Raw genomic sequence first — 26,127 nt, 5'->3', positions numbered from 1 at the left:
TTGTTTCAGGCCGAATAAAAAATTGTAGATGAAGAATTACATTGCGAGGTCTGTTAAGGAAAATTTTAAATCGTATCGTTGTAATAGGATTATTTCAGAGAGGGAAATTACGTGTTGCGTGCGAAGCCACGAGCTTTCTTTCAGGCTAATATACATAATTGTCCTATCGAACTTTCCATCTAAACCGTTGCGCTCACACGTGGATTTTGCATTTCAATTTTCTTACTTACAGTCCAGTCCAGTGAGACCAAGTTAAATTTTTCAGCCCTCCGAGGTAGAATATGTTTTATAGAGAGACGTACAACGCCATGAAGGGGAGACAGATCAATAAATTGGGTTATCTTTAAATTACTGACAATCATTTCATCGACGCGGTTTCACCGACACCGAGTCCCCCGGCAACGTCTGTCAAAGCTTATTTACCGATACACTGAAATCAACCACAATCATTTTACCGACCTCTTCCTTTGCTGACAGTTATTATACTCGCTGTCATATGTTATCGTTGATTATACATCTTTATTTACAAATTCGTTCCTGTGTATAACGAAACAAAGGAAGAAACGAAAATGATACGTTTCATGACGCATTGTTAAATTATTAATTAACGAGAGTTACATATCTACATGAATGCTTTGAAATGTCAGTTATAATTCATGAAAATGGATACAAGCCATTTTACTATACATAAATAGAATTATAAAGACATGTTACGTACTAATGCTTTTACGAAATATATTTCTGTATACGTTTGACGTTTCTGTATTATTCCTTATGTGCTTTCTGCTCTTGTGTTTAGCTCGTCGGAAGTAAAAATACGTTAAGCGAATCAGCTAATCTATTCGAGCGTTTCAACGGCTCAGTCTTCTCTTATGCAACTACCAAAAGAGAAGATAAGTCTTTGGTTATACAACATTTCATAACGTCCAAAGTAACGGGGCACTAATTAGTTGCAACTTTAAGACAGACCAGATATCAGTCATCGTCCGTAAATACATTTATTACGATCGTTTAAAGTTTAAAGAAACACCGTTATAAAGTCGTAATACGAGACAAAGCGAAGAGAAAGTAAACTGTTGGATATATGACAAAATAATTCTATTTTAAATAAGAGACTGGTCAGCGTGGTTATTTTGTTTACAAAATCAAACGAATTTAATGAATGTAATGGTAAGGAAGTAACTATAAGTGGCTGTTAAACTATTTTTATGCTTGAAAAGTAATTCGCAAAGTAATGTAAAGCAGTACTACTGAGTTGTACATAACCTCTTTCAGAATTTGTTCTTAACCTCTTGCTTCATAACTTCCTTAATTATACTCTTCAAACTTATTGACTACTTCGATGTTGTTACGAACAGAAACTGATAAAATATTAATCTTAAATATATATATATATATATATATATATATATATATATATATATATATATATACACACACACACATATATATATGTATATATATATGTACTACTTACTCAAACTATGGATCACATAACCTATACAAAAAAAAAAAAAAAAAAATTATTGTACACTATAAAGCAAGAGGTTAAATCTTTAATCTGTTAAGAATTAAATTTTTTATTGTAACTGCGAAAATTATAAAAGTACCAAGCGAAGCAAGTACGGAATATATGCGGAATATGAATCGCTCAACGAACCAAAGAGCGGCTCAGTGACAAAATTAGTAAAGTAAAGACCACAAATATTACAACATTATATTCTACCACAAAATAATTCTCTATACAAAAAAGGTACACAACGAATCGATTTTTCACAACGATAAGAGTCAACAGAACCAATCAAGACCAGACGAGACTCTCATAAGACAACGATATCAGAGGGATCAAATCAGCGACTTCAATCTATGTTACAGAGTATAGTTATCAAGAAAAATTGCTCTTTTCATGAAAAGTATGGTAATGATACTCTTATAACACATTGTATATCTGGCAGTCGGATGTGCCCGTGGCCATCGGAAATGTAAAGACGACGCTTTTAGAAAGTGATAGCGCCATCGCGTATTAAAAACGCGTTAGAAGAAGGACGGTTTCGCTATCCAAGGCGAATCGAAAAGTGTGCGTGTTGCGAGAATCAGAGTTGATCGAGACGTCGAAGCATAGAGTCGTTAGAATTGAGTTGCGAGTGTTGTCGAGTGTTAGAGTTGCTAGTGAGAGAGAGAGAGAGAGAGAGAGAGAGAGAGAGTTACCAAATAGTTGTCAAGTTATTTGTTGTAAATACGAGCGTTGCATTTAGTTTTCCTGTTAATCAAACATCGTTTCTCTGTCTAACTAATATCTGTATTTTCAATCCATTATTAATATATTCCGATATTACAAGTGGGGGCTCGTCCGGGATTGAATAAGACAGAGAAACGATACGATTTAACGGAGCTATTTCTGCGGGAGTAGAAAAGAATAGAATAAAATGGCAAACGTTGAAGACGAACGATTGTCGGGTGAAGAGGATTTGACGCTGGAGGAGCTGAGGAGTAAGCTCGCACAGATGAATCTGCCTATATCCGGTGCGAGATCAGTGCTGGTTGCCAGGTTGAACAGAGCGTGCAAACCTGGTCGATCTACTCCTAAGGATTCGAAGCGTGGCGAAGAACCAACAAACCAGCGAGATCTAAGAAGCAAGCAGAGAGCCGAACGCAGTCAAGAGGGAGAGGAAGACCTCGAGAAGCTGAGGACGAAAGAGCTGAGAGCGCGTCTCGTTAGCTTGGGGTTGAAGGTAACGGGAAGAAAATCCGAACTACGCGCGCGGCTACAGGCGGCCCTAGAAGGAGACGATGTATCGTCGGAAGAAGAGAGCTCCGACGAAAGTGAAGGCGAGGACGATAAACAAGGCGCGCGAGAATACAGGAGAGGCACGCGAGCGGTGTATCAGGACCGCGATGAGTAGCAGCAGAAGGTATGCGTCGGTTCGATGTTGAGTCTTAAAGACGTGGAAGACTCATTAGAGAAATTCAGCGGGGATGATCTGCTGAGGGTAAATCAGTGGGTGGAAGACTTCGAGGAAATGGCAGAAGTGTGGGGTTGGTCAGACGCCCACATGGTGGCCTATGCTAAGAAATTACTCGCAGGCTCCGCTCAGGCCTTCGTACGACAAAAACGATGCGCGAAGTCCTGGGCAAAGCTAAAAAAGGCGTTGAGGAATGAGTTTGAAAATGTAGTAAGCGACCAACAGATACATGGCGAGTTATCCCATAGAAAGAAGAAAGCAGATGAGAGTCTGCAACAATATATGTATCACATGTGCGGGATTGCAAAACAAGGAAGGGTTGATACGCAATCCTTGATAGACTACATTATTCAAGGCATTCCCGACGAGGTCGCGAACAAGACTGTGCTATACGGAGCCAGGAATATCGAGCAATTAAAAGAGCGTTTCAGGCGCTACGAAGCGATAAAAAGAGATATGGAGATGAGGACGAAATTTGAGGAGCCGAAGAGTAACAGGGTAAAGCCGGTGGCGAAGCTGTCCGAAACCGAGAGGAACAAGGAACCCGGTCGATCTGGAGATGCGAGGAAGACGCGATGCTACAATTGCTTCAAATGTAGGGAGTACGGACACATCGCATCAAGTTGCGACAATTTGGGTGAGCCCTCAAAAAAAGTTTACAGCGTGTTTCGGTCGTTACAAACAAGGCGTGGTAAGGATGTTAAGATGGAAAATTTCAAATTGAGCGCGTTGATAGACACCGGTAGTGAGCTGACTCTAATGCGAGCAGATCAGCATGTGAAAATCGGAGCGCCCAGATTAAGTCGGGAAATCGTTGGATTTGGCGGTGTCGGTTCCGGAAGGAATTTTACGCTCGGGAAATTTTCCACGAACATTATTATAGACAATGAGTCGTACTGTATAACCATACACGTAGTTCCAGACACAGTGATGCAACATTCGCTTATTATTGGCGCAGACTTTTTGGACACTGTTGAAATAAGTATAAAAGGGGGAGAATCTTTTATTAGTAGAATAAAGGACGAAAATCCCGATGAGTGTCCGGAAGTCCTCAAGATAGATGTAGAGACACAGGCGAGTGAGATAGATTTGTCACACGTTAAGGACATGCAACATAGGCTAAAAAGAGATTTGAAGAGAACCAAAGCATTGCTAAGAGACGCTCAAACGATGCTGGAGAGATCGAAAGGTGACTCGACGGGTAAAGCAGCTTTACGACAGCTGAAGAACCAGTTAGAAGATGCAGAATGCGCTAGAGCAGTTGCAGTTAAAGCGAAACAGGCACTGGAGCAAGAACCGAATGAGACGCAGGCTTCGTTGCAGGAAGTACTGCGGCAACGTTCCGAAGCAGAAGATCGTGTTAATGTAGCTAGTCGCGAACGAACTGAGCTACTGTCGCAATTGGAAGAAAATAAAGAAGAGTTAGCAGAAGTTTTGAAGAAGTATCGGGCAGCTGTGCAGCAAGTGTCGGAGGAACGGAGAATAGTGGCAAGACACGTGGTGATTGGTAAAGTGGACCACGAGATGGTGTCCTCGTCGGATTCTTGCGGCCAGCAGGAGGACTTAGCGAACATCACGAGGAGGAAGAATCTGGCTAAACAACAGCAACAGGATGTTGTTGATGATATTTGCGAATTTACTGAGAAGGATAGCGTTGCGGATGTGAGGGTTGTTTCAAGTTTTCGGATAGACTCGAAGAGAGTGAATGCAAGGCGAACGAAAAGACAAGGGAAGTCGCACGTGCGGAATCCCTCCAATAATATCGATATACAGAGGATGTGGATGACGAGGACGACGATGGGATTGTCGAGGACACGATGAACGTGAAGACCTTCGAAAAAGAAGAGATCATAGTCTCGGTAGATGGTAAGTTGTTAACGTCTTCCATGTACGAACCGAGCCTACGAAAATGTCACGATGCTGCCACGACGATCAAAGCCCCTGACAAGAGTGAAATGGGTAAACAAACAACGGAGAGGAAGATAGAGGAAGAGCGAAAGAGGAGCAGTAGCATCGAGGACGAACAGGCCGCGGTGTTCCAAGAGGAACGAGATCAGCTGCGTGCGGACGCAAAGAGACGGATTGAGGAGATCCAAATCCGAAACAAGCGGGCGTATAACAGGAGACGCAAGAAGGCGACAGCATACAGGACGGGAGATCTAGTGGCAATCGAGAGGATGCAGAGGGGTCCCGGGCTAAAGCTGCATCCGAAGTTTCTTGGACCGTATCGGGTGATAAAAGTCCTGCGAAATGACCGATGCATAGTGCAGCGAGAGGGGGAGCACGAAGGGCCACGTACAACTTCCACGGCAGCCGATCACATGAAATGGTGGAATGCTGACGATAGTGATGTAAGTGCGAGCGGCGATGATGAGCACATCTGAGGGCAGATGTGATTGTCAGGAAAGGCCGATTGTAATATCGTAGAATAGCTTTGATTGGAGATCGGCTGAAAATAGAAAAACCGTGTACGTCGTGTTTCTGTGGTTCGTTTACATTTAAGAGTGCCTACGTGACTAAAGGCACGTAGTTGGTAGTTCTTACATAGGTATGAGGGAAACAATAGACAACGTTAGAAGAAGGACGGTTTCGCTATTCAAGGCGAATCGAAAAGTGTGCGTGTTGCGAGAATCAGAGTTGATCGAGACGTCGAAGCATAGAGTCGTTAGAATTGAGTTGCGAGTGTTGTCGAGTGTTAGAGTTGCTAGTGAGAGAGAGAGAGAGAGAGAGAGAGAGAGAGAGAGTTACCAAATAGTTGTCAAGTTATTTGTTGTAAATACGAGCGTTGCATTTAGTTTTCCTGTTAATCAAACATCGTTTCTCTGTCTAACTAATATCTGTATTTTCAATCCATTATTAATAAATTATAATTAATCGAACAAAATTACACCTTTAATATATTCCGATATTACATTACCGTGATGTAATATTTATCATGCTTATTTTGTACGTAAAACGAATCGTTGGAATATTCCCGAAGCTAACGAAGCATTTCCCAAAAGTTAAACCGAAGAGATTAACGCGAATAGTTAAGTGAAATTTTTCCATTAACTTGCTGACCAACCGGCAAATAAAAAATCATAAAAATTGTTTCAATGTGTTGAGGTCACGCATAACTTCTTTTTTCATTGACGATTACCAAACAGGTAAAATTTCGAAATTGTACGAAGGCCACGTGACCAGATCGTATTGGAATTTGAAGTGCATGGAAAAAGACAACTCGAAGTACAAACCTTGAGCTGTACTACTCGAAGTACAAACGTGAACTAATGGATGCAGAAAAGCAATTAACGCCAAACATCCGAACAGCATCTTGGAGCCCGTCATTGTTCTGAAATAAAAGAAGTGACGAATTAAAAAGACGCAGGACTAATAATAATAAAGGAAACTTAGTTCGTATTATAAATTGAATTTACATCAGAAAAGAAGCACGATCAAGCGAAACAGATCGTAGAAATGACAAATATCATCGATATACGTTTCAGTGTAATTTCACTTTTGAAAATTATTTAGTTTAATACGATCGTATTCATCGCTCCGAAACTTTCATTGTGCTGCAATTTGTGCTGCGTCTTTTTAATTTCTCTATCTTTCTGTGTTTTCGGAAAAATTACTTGAAAGATTAAGAATTGCTTGCCTTATTTTATTTTCGATTAGTTAGGATTTGATTATTCCAGGTAAGGTTTATTATTTATAACAGGTTTTATCACTTGTTTATTATTTAGGAGTTTGTTATTTTAGGATTAGTACCTTTTAGGATTTCTTATCCTTCGAGTTTCTGTTTCAGATATCTAGGTCTATTTCAAGATGTTTTATTACATTAGGATTATTTATTCGATTAAGATAATTTAAGAGTTTCACAATGTACAAAGAAATAATCGCGTGAAATTTAGATTTATGCTTTAAACGTATTAAACACGCGGTAATTTCAATGTCTATAGCCTCGAACGTGTTCTGATTAGTTGTGTCATTGTCTGTGACATTGAAATCACAAAAATCCATTGCAAGTGTGCTGTCATGCAATGTGGATGTAATTGGGTTTTTTGGGGTTAGGTTGGGGTTAGGTTGTATCATCTGATTTGTACAGTACTATTTTAACGCAAGGACAGGAAAGTTATTATATATTTCCCGTCCATTATTTGAATCGTTGTGAAGTGTAACGAATTATATTCGATTCGAGGAGATGTTAATGAATTACCCATTTCATATGTAATTACATGGAAATAAAAATCATTGCAAAAGTAATTGATCTAATGACAACGGAATTTCCAATATTTTTTTGTTTCGTCACCTCTTTTTCGTAATATATCTTTTATAGGTACGTGATTTATTAATCGTTCGAATGGAAATAATTATTCGTATAATATTCAAACGATTCTAGCCATAAAATAAATTAAAACGATACCTGTCAATGATATGCAATCTGCGTATGACGTCAACCTCGATCTATGCTTATACAAGAAATTTTATCAATCAATGACTAGATATACAATAATCAAATATTATAAAATTTCCTGAAAACCTTTAGGTGTTAATATCTTTAATATTTGCAAGTTATTGTTTAGCGCTAATTAGTTAGAATGTAACAAGTGGTGTACCAGAATTGAGATAATTAAGCCACACGAACAATCTTATTTAGATCTTTTTAATTTTTTAATTCTCTTTTGCTCTAATACTTCGTAAAATTAATCTTCATTAGCTACTACACTTCATAGAATAACAAGAGATAATTTTTCTTATATAACGTTTCATTCATAAAATCTATCATTAAAGTATATCTTCATAAAAATATCATTCCATACTAACGGTATATTTGGTGTCATACGAGATAACAGTTACCAGTGATGACATATGTAACTTTATAAAGATATCTCGTTTTATTATATATTAAAAGAATGTACTCATTGCTGCTATATTTCAGATGAAAAAAAGGCGGCAACGATTTTACAGTAAAATCGTTCGTTTACAACTGATTCATTTACATTTCATGATAATACTGTGCATTCTGAATATGCTATGATTTGGTTTAAAATAATAAATAGTCCATTCTTGCATACTATTGTTCCAGCTTTACTTGTATTTTCGATATTGGTATAAATAGAAAGACAATTAATGTCGTTCGAGTCTATTTTCGGATCATTTATATTACGTTTAATCCATATAGTTATCATATGAGACATAGTATCGTAAAATTTGGAAGAATAAAACGTTCGTACAGGAAGTACATTTTATAAGAACTCCAACAAATCTGCGTGTGCACCTAAAATACAAACTGATAGTGATAGTGATTGTTCATAAGTTTATATACATTATCTAATGTCAATCGAAGGTATCAATTCTTTTTCTCCATAAGAGTACTTTTTCATTTATATGTGTTCAAAAATACATGTGTTCAACCGTGAAGCATATGTCACCTACAACGAAAAAGAGTTTTCCTATACTTAATATTTCCTTTATATACCTATGAAAGTCTATTCTTCGCGTAGTATGAAATTATGAATAAATCTGGAATATTGTTCAATCTGAAAAGAAAAATAACTTATTGACATCATTCATTGATACGAGATTCAGAATGTTTGTTTTGTCTTGCAGAAAAAGAAGGCAGCCCTCCCTTTCTTTTAATGTGAAATAGAAAGCGAAAATTTGAAAACAGATTTTTTGGAAATTTACTTGCAAATATCGTTTTCAATATCGTGATTTTCTTCCCAATGGTACTGTACTTTCAAATTTTCCAGTATCCCTCTAAAAACAAAAAGTCGAACCTCGTTATTGTTAACGTAGGCATTACAAGGAAGCGAAGTATTAGAAAGCAGCTCCTTTTTATTATGGATTTCTCTATAATCATGTAAATAAGAAATTCCGGAAATTTTTTCCTCAAGAATTTAATTCTTGTGTTTTGATTGATAATTATTACACTGCATACTAACTTTTCGCATACTGTTCGCGTCTAACAGTTTCCTAATAATAACTACTTCAAAATTACATATGTTCTTGCACGAATTCAAAAGTACGTATGATACAATTACAATTGATTCTAAAATAATAATTATTTAAAGATATTAAGATACTAATTAAACGTTTCACTGTATTTCAAAATCTGGAACAACAAATTTTTATTTATAAAAAATGAAACTGTCTTTATATATTTTTTGTCACGATGCTATTTCTTATTACCGTGTCGACATTTTTTAAAATTCATTTTGTTATCTCTACGCAATATGAAAATTCATATACTGCTTAATATTTTTTACATATTATCCATCCACCGCATGATATCTCCTGAAAAATCAAAATATTAATGTTATATTATTACAATGCTTCTTAAATTTCAATTTTTGACAAATTTGAAATCCAATATATTTTGCACAATTATTATTTATCAAAAAATTCCAAGTTAGTAACTTTCTTTTCAAATGGCAAATAACATATACTTTGACTTACCTGTAAGTTTTTGTTCCTAATCATCATTTCCTCTTATAGAACATCATTATTGTTCTTATAATTACTACCAGTGTCATAGATATTGTAGTGGCTACAACTGAATTAATAGAAAATGATAAATAACTGTGTATAACACTAACACATAATTGTGTATAACAATGACACATAACTTTTACTTACATATCTGTCGATAAGGGATTACTTACTGTGATATCCTGTTGATGTTTCTTAAGGCACTTGATTAGGTGCGATACGGTATCATTCCTTATGGTATACTGTAGATAAGTATTTTAGAAAATAACAAGAATAAATCTAAATTATTCAGAGGTTCCAGTTTCGGCTTAGACATAAATACAGGACCATTTGCAAAGAAGAAAGGGTGCGTTTCTACAGCCTCGTTATAGTAACCATGAATACCAATCTCTGAATTACTGGTTACTAAACATAAATATCCTATAAAATTTAATATATTTCTTTAATTTTTAATACATACATGAGTTAGTAGTTCTAAATTATGAATCATCCTACCTGTGATATTACGCTTTTCCTTATAATATCATCACTCGAGTGAACAACATTAAGATCATGTAAACCATGTCATCCTATCTTACTGTGAAGATACTTAGTTATGTTATCTAACATTATAAAAATATCATCAAATTCAAGTCCTTTTATTCACATCACATGGCCACGACGATCTGGTTCTTCGTTATATAATGTTCTAAAATTTGTCGTATATATAGGATGTACAAACCGTGATATCAAGGTATCAGTTCTTCCTTCCCAAGGGACAGTTTCATTAAAATTCTGATAGAATTAAAAATTAATTATTAATATTCTAACAATCATATATGTTAAATACGTTATAGTCAACGATATATACCTGAGCGAATGTAGGGGTGATTCCTTGATAATTATAAATGTCATCAGCCCACATCATTGTGCCACTTCTTTGTACTCCAGCCTCTAGATTAACAGCCTAAACAAACATACGAAATTTTATAGAAGCTGTACAAAATATAGTATATATGCGCAATATTGAAGCGTTCAAGGGGATATAAAGGTAATGTACATCACATACACGTGTACTCTCATGCAACAAAATACAATTAGATTTAATAGTATAAGCTCTTTTATTCATCATAATAGATTGGAAATTTAAGTGTCTTACGAGGGTGAGTAAAAAGTTACCCGCTCTGTCGGTGTAGAATTTATTTTAAGCAATTGTCAAAAAAGACATACATCATTTTTTGACATAATCACTCGATTTCTGTATACACTTTGTCCATTTGCCGAAGGACCTTTATATTTTCTCATTAAAAAATGTTTTGGGCTGAGCTGCGAACCACGAATGCATCGTCGTCTTCACCTTTTCATCAGCTTTTTCGGCATCCATCTCGCACAAACTTTTTAAAATCCAAATCTGTCGTGTACTATTGCATAAGCAGAGCCGTGGCTGATTTGCAAATGATTTGCCACATTATCCAGTGTCACTCGTCTATTCCATAGAGCATAAGTTCATGAGCACGTTCAATGTTGTCATCGTGGATGTGGACGGGCGTCCAGCTGTTTTTTCATAACACTCGTGCGATCTTCTTTGAACTTTTGTGCCCATTCAAACACACTTCGTGACAAAACACTTTCTCCATAATGTGCATTAAATCTTTGATAAATATAGGCATCAAACATAACCTCCGACCACAAGAAACGAATCACAGCATCCTGCACTGTTTTCCTGCAAATCACCATTGCAAAGCGCCATTACTCGCGCAACGGTCACAAACGAATTGACGTAACACAAAGAAACCTGCGCAGCAGCACTGAACAGATATTGACGTCATACGAAGAGTGCAGATGGATCAATACGGTCGACAGAAGTTTTAACTATCTGGAGTGCGGATAAATTTTTACTGAGAGTCGTATAGGAATCTATAATCTGTAAGTACACCTTTGGCTGAATGGAAATTTCTCTTACATATAGTCAAAAATGCAGAAACTGTGTATTGAATTGGAAAGTGATAAAAAATAAGTGAAGTTTCACAGGACGTTTTTAGCGAATAAAAAATAATTTTGAAAGACACGAGACTTATCTTGTATTTTATGCACTCTCTGTGTCCGAATTTCCAGAAGCTCTCTATCTTATGAAGTGTTTTAGATTAGCCGGAAAATTTTGTACGTACGTACAAGAAGTATACGATCTAAGTGGAATATTCCATTATTCTCTTGATACAACAGAAACGAAATTTACAGAACTTCTCAGAAAGTTGGTTTATTATTACCAAATTTATAGAATTAATATACGTTTATCATCTTTACATACCTAAGTCGTGGAGGTTTATCGTGCGTAAAAAATTAGTGTCGTTTCAAAGTTACATTTCGTACATTTTAAGCCTATAATTTGTAACGTACAAAACAATGTAAATTTGAGCTGTTTCTTATCTCCACAATAAGAAAATCCAACTTTACGTTTTTTACACAATGATATTTATGGAACAGTAATATCATATTATTGCATCGCTTGGAGAATGAAGTCAAGGTACGATGTGACCCTAGTGTAAACGCTGGGATACCCAGCTGTGCCGCACTTATAAGCATAAGACACAATACCTATTAAATACGAGGTTAATTCATGTTGTATCAGCAGTGGTCCGCCGCGGTCAGCCTGAAAGGATCGTTAAATTTTTAATCAAAGATACTGAAATATATCGATCGAATTGTATTGAAATTATACTTATATACAGTAATAATCTTCTATTGATTTGTGTATTGAAATACTCCAATTTATAACGTACATGTTATATGTATTTTGAGCAAAACTAAGATTAGAAGGAAATTAGATTAAATACCATAACGAGGTGTGAGAAGTGGGCAAAACTATTAAATTGTGTTTATCTATTATTTTTAATGTTTAAGACGTCGATTTGATGTTAATTCGAATCGACGTGTCTTCAGATACCGTATAGTTTGTAGTAACTCTGTAACTTAATTACCGTACAAGAATCCTCTCCACCCTGAGCATGTTCGGCGCATATTATACCATCAGTGATATCAGGTGCATTGGGAAATTTGGAATAAGCTATTTTGCATTCGGCGTTCTTAATCACTGGCATTTGTACTTCCATTAATGCATTACGTCGTGGTCGTCCTACGAAGAAAATAAGAAAGATATTTAAGACTGGAACTATTTAATTTTATTATAAAATTGATATCACTTACTATATCTTAAGTTGCTCCCCATCCAGCAACAAGGGGGTTATAGCCGACGAAGTTGCTCTTTCGTAGGGGCTCTTTCGTACAAATGGGATATACGTACCCTGAAAAATAAAAAAATAAATGAAAATGCAGGAAACGAATGACCAAAAGTATGAGAAAGAATTATACACGCTTTATGACACAATATATGTGTACAGTAAGAAATTTCAGGATATGATACTTCAGTAATACTCAATAGCATATATATATATATATATATTTGAGGACTTACTCGAAAATGGCACCTCCTCCACCAATCTAAGAATGACAATATTATGATTGTGTATGTTTTCTATTCCATCCATATGTGCACAATGTGCTGCGGTCAAAACATGCCTAGCCGATATCAGGGAACCTCCGCACTTCCATAGTGGTTTGTCTGGGTTTCGGGGATTACGAAAACCTAATGCAGCGATCCATGGCCAAGCGCCTAAAATGCAATAGTCATAGTTGTGAATATACATAATTTTTTCTCACATAACAGGTAACAACGATTATTACCTATTCGATATTCGATCATACAGCAGACGATAAGTACATACGTACAAATACTCTGAAATAGAGATTTGATAAAGACAGAAATTAAATTTTTATTCCAGTGGAATACAAATTATTAAATAATTCTATATAATTTCTATTTGAACTATACTGAACTATAAAGTTCAAACGTGTAATTTCTGCCCTAACAGTTTTTGATCTCTATCCATATTATTACTCCTATATCAATTTTTTATTTCAAGCAAAAAGATACTCTTCCTAACATGAAGTAAAAGAAAGAAATAATTCAAGTTAATAAGTAAAGTTACTACCGATAAAATCATAGCATTATTATTTAGTCTAATTGAAATGTACATTGATGTGCTGTTTAATGCCTTTAAAGTTCATTCTTTGCAGTAAATGGCTTATTATTAATCGGAAAGAAAGACATAAAACGTACCAAGTTCAGCTGGTTTACCATCGACCACCCTGGTATGAGAGACGTTGCTAAAACCACAGTATGGTGGTCGCAAAGCCTTATACTTATACACAGTTTTTATTAAAATTTCTCTCTTCTCTTTGTTTGGATCGTTCGGACAGCAAACGATCGTAACATTGCCCTGGTATCTGCACACTGATCGTCTATAAAAATCGGTGGTTGTACGGTACTGTATCTGCCATATTTCTTGCAGAGGTTTACATTTTCTGTAGTCAAGGCACCTGCCTTCTTGATTGTCCGGTGTGGTACATTCTGGATCAAACAATTTTAAAACATTTATACAGTTCAAAGATGCGTAAGAAAGCGACACCGATTACTCAACTTTCGAAGTAAAAAGCCGATCAAGTCCACCGGATTGCCCTACAGACACGTATTAATCCGTAAGAGTGAGTCATCATGTTGATAATAATTATCTAAAGAAACTTTTCACGTGAAAATATAAAATTTTAATTGATTAGATATTGTGTTAGCCATACTTAAGAAAGAAAATGAAAATGAATGAAATGAAAGAAAAGGACTACCTTCAACCTCATTTTTTAAATAAACACTTTGTCAGTTTTTCGGTAAATAAATTCTTAGGAATTCAGGACAGTTTTTAGTGAATCATTTTGTTTCGACCGTTCGCGGAGAGACGCGATCGCGAGATAGCACGTCAACGAGAGTTGTAAGTTCCCATTACGATTAAATAATCGACGCCACGAACTGATCGATCCCCTTATTTCGATTATGATAATAAGGGTAGTTCAATGAAATTCCACAGAATTAACACAAATAAATTAATGTTTATTTCAACAACTTATTAACTAGAAAGATATAAATGGAACAAAAAAAATGTAACTGCGTTTTGGTTGATAAGTAATGCGCGACATACCACATGTGTTGACGGTTCGACTTCTCGAAAAGTTCTGAACGCCTTTCGATTTTTTTCGTTTTTTCTGGAAGGCGACCCCCACTACGTTCGGATCACGCCACATTCTTTTACTGCGAGGTAAAATACGGGCCACGAGTCGACGTTTCTGGAAGTCGCCCTGCTTAATGAACCATGTTTGTTTGCCGGGCAGACGCGACGATCCGTCTGCGACATTATAGTGCCGCGATCGATAGTTAAGAATATGACCTATTGTAAGCCGCATGGCGTAACATTCTCCCCCCGTTGAGAGGGTACCGATCAAACTAGCGAGGTGTGGTTGAAGTTCCCATCTTATTTCGTCTCGGTGGCTAGTTGTTCGGGTTTCTCGAGATCGGGTTGAATTGGCAGTGGGACAAGCCTTTTGACGCCCCGATCCAAAATGCTCTTTGCCGTCTGAACTGTAGCTGTCCGGATGACACCATCGGCGCCTGGTTGAACCTTGATAACTCGGCCCAGAGGCCAATGCATGGAGGGAACGTTGTCCTCTCTGAGGATGACGATTGTGCCCTTTTGGATGCTGTGTCCACCCTTGCTCCATTTATTGCGGTTGGTTAGCTCGTTCAAATACTCCTTATGCCAGCGGTTCCAAAAATGTTGTTTAAGCTGTTGGATATGCTGCCATTTGGAGAGTCGGTTCGATGGAATGTCTCTGAAATCTCGATCACGTAAGCACATTAATGAATCGCCAATGAGGAAATGTCCGGGAGTGAGGGCTAGGAGATCATTTGGATCGGTGGAGATAGGAGTTAGCGGGCGGGAATTGAGGACTGCTTCTATTTCTATGATAAGAGTATTACGGTGTTAAGCTCATATGTTTCTGTTTCTCCACTCGCGCTGCGCCATAATATCCTTTGATATTTCCGATCCTCTGGTCGTACGAGGAATTGCCGATACATTTTCTCGATGTCGCCAGTGAGTACGTACTGATGAGCGCGGAATCTAATTAATATACAAAATAAATTGTGAATTGATTCGAGAATATAGGATTTCCCCATTTTCATGATTATCGTGATTTTTGTATAAATATATTTTTTAAGATACTAATAATTAGGTACTTATAAATTAGTATTATCAATTATTTTGCATTTATAATTCCGCCTCTAGTATAAGTGTTAATTGAAAACTAACTTTATGTTTCAAAAAGTACTAGCAAAGTCGTTGAGTAACAAGCCACTGATGCTAACACAAATAGCATTGTCGTAATTAAATATTTCTAAATATTCATTTTTCATTTTGAACCTGTAGAAACAATTTATTATATATACTATTAGCTAAGTAATTGCATATTTAATTAAGTCGAAATATAAAACTTAGTTATTTTAATAATTTAAAAAATAAAAAACTGACAAACATTTCAATTTAATTTATGGTTGGAACAAAAGACAGTTATTCTTCATTAATTGAAATATTGCAATGCAGAGTACTTTCCAAAATACGCCGAGAGTATTCCTGATGGTGAAACGAGCGTTGCTTCATCGAACGCAGCTAAAGAAAACAACATCTATGTAGTTGGTGGTACGATGCCTGAAATAGAGGGCGCTAAATTGTACAATACCTGTACTATTTGGGGTCCCGATGGAACTTTGATAGCAAAACACCGAAAGGTAAGTAATATATTCCTTTATGGCTTTGAATTTGAAAATATTGGGGTGAAGAAAGTGACTCTATCTAGGAATAATTTAGGAATATACATATGTACATACGTATACTATAACCAATTCTATAATTTACGGTTTATAAAATACGTTATGATACGGGAAACGCCCATTTTTGTTGTAATGTGTTTGTTGTTGTATAAATTTTTCACATACTTAAAATATTATTATACTTATTTTTTCTCCTTTTTAAACATTATTAAATGATAAGATTTTTTAATAAAAGAAAGTGATAAAAACGCTGTCAGTTATTAAATAAAAAATAATTAAAGTTTAGGAGTTGGTAACTTTGATATTAAATTACAAAAGTTGCAGCAATAGAATTAGCGACCACATTTTTATGTTATTAGGTACATCTATTCGACATCGACATTCCTAATAAGATTACTTTTCGAGAGAGTGATTCACTCAGTCCTGGTAACTCCCTAACGACGTTCGATGTGAAGGGCTGCAAAATAGGTATTGGCATTTGCTATGATATTAGATTCGAGGAAATGGCACGCATTTATCGGAACAAAGGTACAGTAACTTAATCGATCAATACTTAACTAGCAAAAAATTAAATATCTTTCTTAAATATATTCTATATAAAATTAATATAATCTGTAACTCTGTATAAAAAGAAGCTTAATTTAAAAAACCAGTATATTTGCTGAAAATGAAACAAATAAAAGAATTAAAAGCACAATAAGAGGACTGTCCTCGCATATTCAGAAATGATGGAATGTGAACCGTGCAACTACGAAGTTAATTGGTATTCGGTGGCTTCATATTTCCTGCTTCTCTGGGTTAGGTTGCCAAATGCTGATATATCCAGCGGCATTCAATATGACCACTGGACCACTGCACTGGTCATTACTTCAGCGTTTCAGAGCGAATGATAATCAATTATACGTTGCCTGCATATCACCGGCTCGTGTTCCTTAAGCAAGTTACGTCGCATGGGGACATACACAGTTGACCAATCCCTGGGGAAAGATTCTTTACGATTTGGAAACTCAAGAGAATATGGCAGTCACCGATATCGGTAATTTACAGCTTAAAATTAAAAGCGAGAGATCCATGATGTAATTAATTTTTAGTCTCGTTAATTTATCGATTTAGCCATCTTCCTCTGTATTTGTTGAATTTATTAATAAGCATTACTTATTACTTCGTATGTTTCTTTTTTCTATCAGATCTAAAAGTTGTTGAGGAAGTAAGGGCTCAGATACCTACATTTTCTCAGAGACGTACAGATTTGTACGACACTGTCTGTAAGAAGGAGTAACTCTACACTAAAACAGAAAATGTTTTTTTATAATATTTCTACTACGATATCCTTTTTTTGTGAATTATTACTAATTTCTTATCATTTGTACTAAATGAATGACTCAATTAAGAAAACCAAAACGTTATAAATAATAATCTGTATATCTTGTGTATCAACATGTAATTGGATATTATAATAATATAGGAATGCTATAATAATATAGGATAATAATATAGGAGAATAGTAATATAGAAAAAAACTACATGCTTTTAAACACCTTTAATATCGATCACATAAATTGTTATAATTCACAATGATTACGCATACATAAAAGACCCCTTGATAGTAAAATTTACGATCAAAAGGCAATTACGTATCGTTTAACAACATTTAATTTATAACACCTTTTAAACATTTAGACAGATTAACACATAACACTTCTTATATATAAACATCAATTCGAAGTTATCAGCTTGGAGAAATTGGTCGATTAATACCTGTAGATTGTCTGTCTCGATGAAAGACTTAAAGAGAGCAAAAACATGATAATGCCGCTAATATAATATTCCTTCTTTCTTGTATCTGTCTGCCTCTCAGGTCGTTTTACTAATTACAATAAGTAATTTCGCCTTCTTTGCGCTCTCTTTTAACGCATTCGAGACCGAAAGAAATTCATATCAGTCAGTAGGCAAGGGTATAGTATACATATTTTATATATAACTTATGTAGTAATGTATATATCATGTTAATTTCATATTTTTTTCAATATAGAATTATTATATATATATATATATATGACTGTACATAATACATTATAGAATAACATAGTATATAATTTTATATTTTAAAAATATGAGGCATACTATTTAAGATTGTCATCGATTTAAAATCAAAGTATGAAAAGGATACCCTGGAGAGAGTAAAACACAGAATCATTCTAACTAAACATTCAGATCGTACCGACACCTAGGTATCGTCTTACAATTAAATCTCGGTCTCGAATGGATTAAAATGAAATACATACTTGCAGCTTCAACATCTTCAATATCGAGAAGATTCAAACTTTACAAATAAATGTAAATTGCGATGTAAAACAACGCGATGTAAAAAGGGAAAAAGGAGGAAAGAAGGAACAGGGAAGCAAAGAGAAGAAACGAATTTTTCATTTTCTCTTGCCAGGAATATAAGATGCTAAGTAATCTTCCTAAGTAATCTCCTCCAGCTTTTTCTAGTTTGATCAATAATTATTAGTACATGTTAGGAAAACAAATAGAATTTTTGTTCTCAAGCGAGGTATAATCTAAATTTTGTATGTACACAAAAATGTTAAATATCTGTAATAAACATGGTATAATCAATTTTTTTACATAAAATTATATTGTATAGGCTATTGTTATTTAAACATTTTAAATTGGATGAAGAAAAAAAATGACGCAAATAAAACGTAGGACATTTTAATTAAAGAGACTAATATAGAGATTTATCTACTTAACTGTGATTAAATCATCTCCACTTAACGCTCTACCTCTTCTATTAATTATGCTTCGTTAAACTATGATTACAGAGGATGGGTTTTTTGATAAAATGACATTCTGACAAATATATATAGATCGATATATATAGATATAGATAGACAAATATATAGATTCTTACAACAGTAGTTATGAATGAACAGTAGTTATTGTATCAATTCCGTTCTTCAGAAGCTTCATTTGTGAAAAGACAATTCGCCAGAATATGGATTCACTGTAGTTATAGCTATAGGATTTCAATCTAGTTGACAGACTTGCTTTACGTAGAGAATATCTGTCTCTTGTTCTACCTTATCGCGATTCTCTCCTCATCTTATACGCTTTGTCGAGCAAAGTAATATTGGCATATATCTCGGCTCTGGTTACAATCATTAGTTTCCGCCTAAACGGTTAGAATCACATAGCTCGCGCTCTACTCTCGTTTATTCAACATTCAGGCCATATGGTCGCATGCGACGAGTTTTATGTTAATTCCGACCGATTACAATACCTTTCTTTCGTTTACAAGGAACGACGAGACTGGCAGTTGCGTGATTTCCAATGCAAAGGCCGCGATATCTGCACGATAACCTAACCTCAACCGATTTTGTTGTACTATTCTTACGTGGACTTCGTTTGTACCACTTTCGTAACAAAAATAGAATACGTAGAACACAGCATTCCGTTATGCGATATTGTCGATTCCTAACATCCGAAAAATCAGAGATAATTATTTCCCTACAGTTGTACATTTGTGTGAAAAATTACGAACGTAAAGTTGTTTGGTGCATGCACAGTCCTCCCCTCCGCTGCATTTGCGTGGACATGCTAGAAAGATTCACTTTTCCACGGTGAAACTGTATGTATTATAATTTCATTTTTACAAAGGTCGAACATCCTACTATGCATAAATTTAATATTAATATAAGCAGGTTTCGTGTTAAGTATTACATCTGACGTATAAGCACACGTGTGTACGAGCCTTGGTTTTAAATGTCTTATAGTAGACACCGAAAAGATTATTCAGTTGGATATCTGACTCAATATCAATATTTTACTAGGAGATAACATGTTAAGAACACGTTGGTGGATGGCATGGGAGATGATGAATGAAGACATACTTCTGTGAGATACATAAAATAGTAGTCAGAACGTATTTTGGCGCTTGGGGACAGCAACAGCTTTTTTTTTTTTTTATTTATTTGTTGGAATTACAATCAATTCTCGCGTTGAGAATTTTCAGTAATTTTTCTGGCGTGGCGCAGTGACATGGCTGTTTATTTACAATAAGTTAATACTTATTATAGATAGGTATAATTTATAAGTATTATAAGTAAGTGCATTAGCTTAATTTGGATAATTAAATGAATCTAACGTTTAGGTCTAGCGGGTAGTGCCTCTTCAGCCTGCGAATCTGGTCCGTCGTATCGAGTAGTCCAGTGATTAGGGGGTTTCGGTGTTTCTTGACTCTTTTGCTATATCTGTCGCTATATTTTGCTATTTCCTCTTTGACTGTAGGTATCTTGAGGTCGCGATGGATGGTTTCGTTGGTAACATACCAAGGTGCGTCTATTAAGGCTCTTAGCGTTTTCGATAGGAATCGTTGTAGTATTTCGATGTTGGAGTTACTTGCTGTTCCCCATCGCTTCCTATATCCCTATATTCCGTACTTGCTTCGCTTGGTACTTTTATAATTTTCGCAGTTTCAATAAAAAATTTAATTCTTAACAGATTAAAGATTTAACCTCTTGCTTTATAGTGTACAATTATTTTTTTTTTTTTTTTTTTTGTATAGGTTATGTGATCCATAGTTTGAGTAAGCAGTACACACACACACACACACACACACACACACACACACACACACACACACACACACACACACACACACACACACACACACACACACACACACACACACACACACACATATTTACGTGACAAGCTTTCATTTCAATCTATATTTAAGATTAATATTTTATCAGTTTCTGTTCGTAACAACATCGAAGTAGTCAATAAGTTTGAAGAGTATAATTAAGGAAGCTATGAAGCAAGAGGTTAAGAACAAATTCTGAAAGAGGTTATGTACAACTCAGTAGTACTGCTTTACATTACTTTGCGAATTACTTTTCAAGCATAAAAATAGTTTAACAGCCACTTATAGTTACTTCCTTACCATTACATTCATTAAATTCGTTTGATTTTGTAAACTAAATAACCACGCTGACCAGTCTCTTATTTAAAATAGAATTATTTTGTCATATATCCAACAGTTTACTTTCTCTTCGTAAATATTATTAATAATTTTATCAATTTCGTATACTTCCATCCTTCGTATAAGTGACAATAAATCAGAAGAGCTTCATAGCAATATTGAACAACATACAGTCAACTACAACACCATTAGATACATCCACCATACAGTCAACTACAACACCATTAGATAACAGCAATACAATAGATTATAATTTTCTACGTGTCATTGATTCATCATCATCATTTTCCATTTTTTTAGCATATGTAAAAACGTATCTGACGTAATCTTACCTCGCTCTTTGAGTACAAAAATCCATTCAAATGAAACAAAGGGAAAAGAAATAAGAAAACAAACACTCACATACGAATCTTCATTACATAACTGTATGTACTCCTCGAGGTATAATTACTCAGACACGTTACAGCGTACCTTCTTCGTTCCCTGATGGCTGATGTTGATCGTTGACGTTTATAGTGAAAGAATTTCGTCAACGGCGCCATCTGGATCCCTGTTGAAAAATTAAACTAGCCGCAACAGCACCATTAAGCTCATCACCCAGAGTAGCTTTTGTTGCTGAGTCGTGGAGGAATTATTATCATCAACGACATAAACTTTACCAGTTCCGGTAATGTTCTTCATGTGATCCAGGCATTCGAACTCGCAACATCGCTTTCCAAGACGAAATTTTTTGCATGTCTGTAGTAAAAAGAAATCGAATCTGGTCCGTCGTATCGAGTAGTCCAGTGATTAGGGGGTTTCGGTGTTTGTTGACTCTTTTGCTATATCTGTCGCTATATTTTGCTATTTCCTCTTTGACTGTAGGTATCTTGAGGTCGCGATGGATGGTTTCGTTGGTAACATACCAAGGTGCGTCTATTAAGGCTCTTAGCGTTTTCGATTGGAATCGTTGTAGTATTTCGATGTTGGAGTTACTTGGACAGCAACAGCTGGTGATACTGTCATACACCTCCATTTATAAACTTTCGAAAATCGATGTGACCTTCAAACTTTAGTGTATTCTGTTTCACAGCACAAAATGTTTCCGAAACGTACGTTTATTGTTACAATAAACTTGACTAGTGGCTCTGAAATACTATCCTTGAAAAAACAATGGGGAAATTGGAGCAAAAGCAGAAGGAAATAAACAAAGACCTTGTTGGTTCGTAAAAATAAAATATGCTACAGGAAAAACTTTTTCCAACGGATTGAGATGCGACAAGCTTTAAAAGCTATGACGCGAATCGAGCGTTTGTCTACAAGAGCGCATTTTCGGTGGATATATATGTCGGAATGACATTGGGGATAGGGTTGTCGGTGTTTGAGGAGTCTTCATTGAAGGTAGCCATCGTTGCGGTGTAACGAAGATACGATTTATTGACACAGGTATGAATAACACAGGTTTGACAATCTACCACGGCGGTGAGACGTCCGCGACACTAGTGACAATGGTCTCCGGTTCGATAACGAATCCGCGGCCAACGGGATGACAGATGGGCGTTCTCGCTGAATCTAAGTCTGATTCGTAAAAATAATTGCTGAGCGTAAAGACGTTACTCTTTGGTCGACGGGAGCGCGTAAAAGAATGCCCGTCCCGTCCCGATGATGCCACAGAGGAAAACTATAATGGGGTGTGTCTAAGGACACGAGATCATCGGATTCGTCGAGGAAAGCCTTCGTTTAGGAAGTAAGGGAAATTGACGTTGCTGCTAATTGGTCAATCTCCATATCGGTGGTTAGAAAAAGATGGTAGCCGCCCTCGAGGGAAAGTTGCTAGTGGGAGACGCCGTTCGTTGAAAAATATGTCTCCCCTATCTTCCCGTAGTTGGGACAAAGACTGTTTGTCTGTTTGAAGGACTTTAGTTAACTAAACCTTAAGATTTATAACGGGCCCTCGGGCTAGCCGAACATGTACTGCGGAGACGCATCGACATCTGGCAATCATCTTACTCGAAGAATAGGGTCTGCGTGTGGCGAGCCACGGGACAGAAACCGTGGGAATGTTTACTGTCGCGTGTCGCCACGAATATTTCTTTTAAGGAGAACTATAGAATTACTCCATACCTTTGTTAGGCAAAGCGTTCATCCCTTGACCGCGGCTACGTTGGGCGACAGACTGTCACCTCGAGCCAAAGCTCACCGTCACTAATCTCGAACAATTACAATCGGATTGAATAACTACAATAGTTTAGTTACAGTTATAGTAGACTTTAGATTGCAATGTTGCGGGGCTATCCAAAGGTTCCGGTGTCCTTTCATCTCCGACATATAGATATACATGTATATGTGACGAAATATACTAAAGCAATATTGACCCTTTGTCGCTGAAAGTATCAAACTACAAAACTTCCTTTCAAATTTTCAGAATAAGGAAATCAGGATCATGATAAATAATTGGAACATAATTAAAAATAATATATCTTCTCTATAAGATAATGAATACATTGGTTCATTTAATTTTTATGGATATTCAAACGCTTCTGTGAAATAAAACGTCAAGATTATAGAGTATAAAATTCATAGCTATGAAATAACTAAAACTCTGATGTATTATTAAAAATATACGTTAGGTTGTATGTAGTGATACATACAAAGATTACATGTACAAACCCATAATTAACACAATGCTACCGCAACCATTCTGCAATCTACCTTGCCCAAAACACTCTTCCAGTCACCTCCAAACTCTTCAATTCTCTCCACCTAACCACCCACAAACCATTCACAAACATGCAATTCCCGACAAAAGAAGAACTTATCGTCAGTTGTCCTTAACATCTCGTTCATTCATTTGGTCCCTATCCCCCTATTTCCTCCCACTGCGATGATCGCACTACATTTTTCCACGTCTCTATTCTATTCTCTGGATGATCTGAATTCTCGAGCAGTCGAGTGACGATTGATCTGTACAATTGATCGATTTCTTTTTACTACAGACATGCAAGAAATTCCGTGTTGGAGAGCGATGTTGCGAGTTCGAATGCCTGGACCACATGAAGAACATTACCGGAACTGGTAAAGTTTATGTCGTTGATGATAATAATTCCTCCACGACTCAGCAACAAAAGCTACTCTGGGTGATGAGCTTAATGGTGCTGTTGCGGCTATTTTAATTTTTCAACAAGGATCCAGATGGCGCCGTTGACGAAATTCTTTCATTATAAACGTCAACGATCAACATCAGCCATCAGGGAACGAAGAAGGTACGCTGTAACGTGTCTGAGTAATTATACCTCGAGGAGTACATACAGTTATGTAATGAAGATTCATATGTGAGTGTTTGTTTTCTTATTTCTTTTCCCTTTGTTTCATTTGAATGGATTTTTTTACTCAAAGAGCGAGGTAAGATTACGTCAGATACGTTTTTACATATGCTAAAAAAATGGAAAATGATGATGATGAATCAATGACACGTAGAAAATTATAATCTATTGTATTGCTGTTATCTAATGGTGTTGTAGTTGACTGTATGGTGGATGTATCTAATGGTGTTGTAGTTGACTGTATGTTGTTCAATATTGCTATGAAACTCTTCTGATTCATTGTCACTTATACGAAGGATGGAAGTATGCGAATTGGGAGAAGTCAGGTTGAGAGATGCAAGATTTATACGCTCGTTCTGTCAGTTATCCCAGTGTCTGTTACGCGATAGAAAATGAACGAACTGAATAATAAATGCATTATCGGCATGAAGATTGCTTGATGTAGGCCACCGCTTTTTTTCTATCCTTCCGATACCATTTTTCTTTTTTTTCTTTTTTTGCGAAACACTTTGCTAGTCGTGAGAAGCAGCAATTCCCTTCTGCGAATCAATTACGGTTCACGAGAAATTGTATTATAGCCTGGAACGTATTCAAATTATCTTCAATTATTCTCGGCTGTTTCCATTTCCATTCGTCTCTTACGTAAGTACTCGTTTGATGTACGTACATAGTGAGACAATAATCGTTAACACCTTTAATGTCTTCAGTATTATAGAATAAGACGCGAAAATACGTTGAAACCTGACTTTTAGATTCGCGAGACTCTATAAGACTTCGAAAGTCTCTTGTTTCAGGCCGAATAAAAAATTGTAGATGAAGAATTACATTGCGAGGTCTGTTAAGGAAAATTTTAAATCGTATCGTTGTAATAGGATTATTTCAGCGAGGGAAATTACGTGTTGCGTGCGAAGCCACGAGCTTTCTTTCAGGCTAATATACATAATTGTCCTATCGAACTTTCCATCTAAACCGTTGCGCTCACACGTGGATTTTGCATTTCAATTTTCTTACTTACAGTCCAGTCCAGTGAGACCAAGTTAAATTTTTCAGCCCTCCGAGGTAGAATATGTTTTATAGAGAGACGTACAACGCCATGAAGGGGAGACAGATCAATAAATTGGGTTATCTTTAAATTACTGACAATCATTTCATCGACGCGGTTTCACCGACACCGAGTCCCCCGGCAACGTCTGTCAAAGCTTATTTACCGATACACTGAAATCAACCACAATCATTTTACCGACCTCTTCCTTTGCTGACAGTTATTATACTCGCTGTCATATGTTATCGTTGATTATACATCTTTATTTACAAATTCGTTCCTGTGTATAACGAAACAAAGGAAGAAACGAAAATGATACGTTTCATGACGCATTGTTAAATTATTAATTAACGAGAGTTACATATCTACATGAATGCTTTGAAATGTCAGTTATAATTCATGAAAATGGATACAAGCCATTTTACTATACATAAATAGAATTATAAAGACATGTTACGTACTAATGCTTTTACGAAATATATTTCTGTATACGTTTGACGTTTCTGTATTATTCCTTATGTGCTTTCTGCTCTTGTGTTTAGCTCGTCGGAAGTAAAAATACGTTAAGCGAATCAGCTAATCTATTCGAGCGTTTCAACGGCTCAGTC

General features: G+C 36.0%; 1 protein-coding gene across 2 annotated transcripts in view; it reads right to left on the bottom strand.

The window, feature by feature from the left end:
* LOC126876351 (venom serine protease Bi-VSP-like) overlaps positions 1 to 26,127 on the bottom strand; it is a 101,472-nt gene that overhangs the window by 62,330 nt on the left and 13,015 nt on the right. Inside the window, exons 1-3 of one of the 2 annotated variants that reach the window (XR_007694130.1) lie at positions 10,596 to 11,341; positions 10,288 to 10,383; positions 9,999 to 10,211 (exon numbers count right to left, since the gene is read on the bottom strand). The exons of the other annotated variant lie outside the window; for it this stretch is intronic. The gene's annotated coding sequence lies outside the window, so the exon portion shown is untranslated. Of the gene's footprint in view, positions 1 to 9,998; positions 10,212 to 10,287; positions 10,384 to 10,595; positions 11,342 to 26,127 lie in introns of those variants that run through there. 2 annotated transcript variants of the gene reach the window in all.

Source organism: Bombus huntii, unplaced genomic scaffold, assembly GCF_024542735.1.
Source record: "Bombus huntii isolate Logan2020A unplaced genomic scaffold, iyBomHunt1.1 ctg00000072.1, whole genome shotgun sequence".
Classification (NCBI taxonomy): Eukaryota; Metazoa; Arthropoda; class Insecta; order Hymenoptera; family Apidae; genus Bombus; species Bombus huntii.
This window is presented reverse-complemented; position numbering and strand designations above follow the sequence as displayed.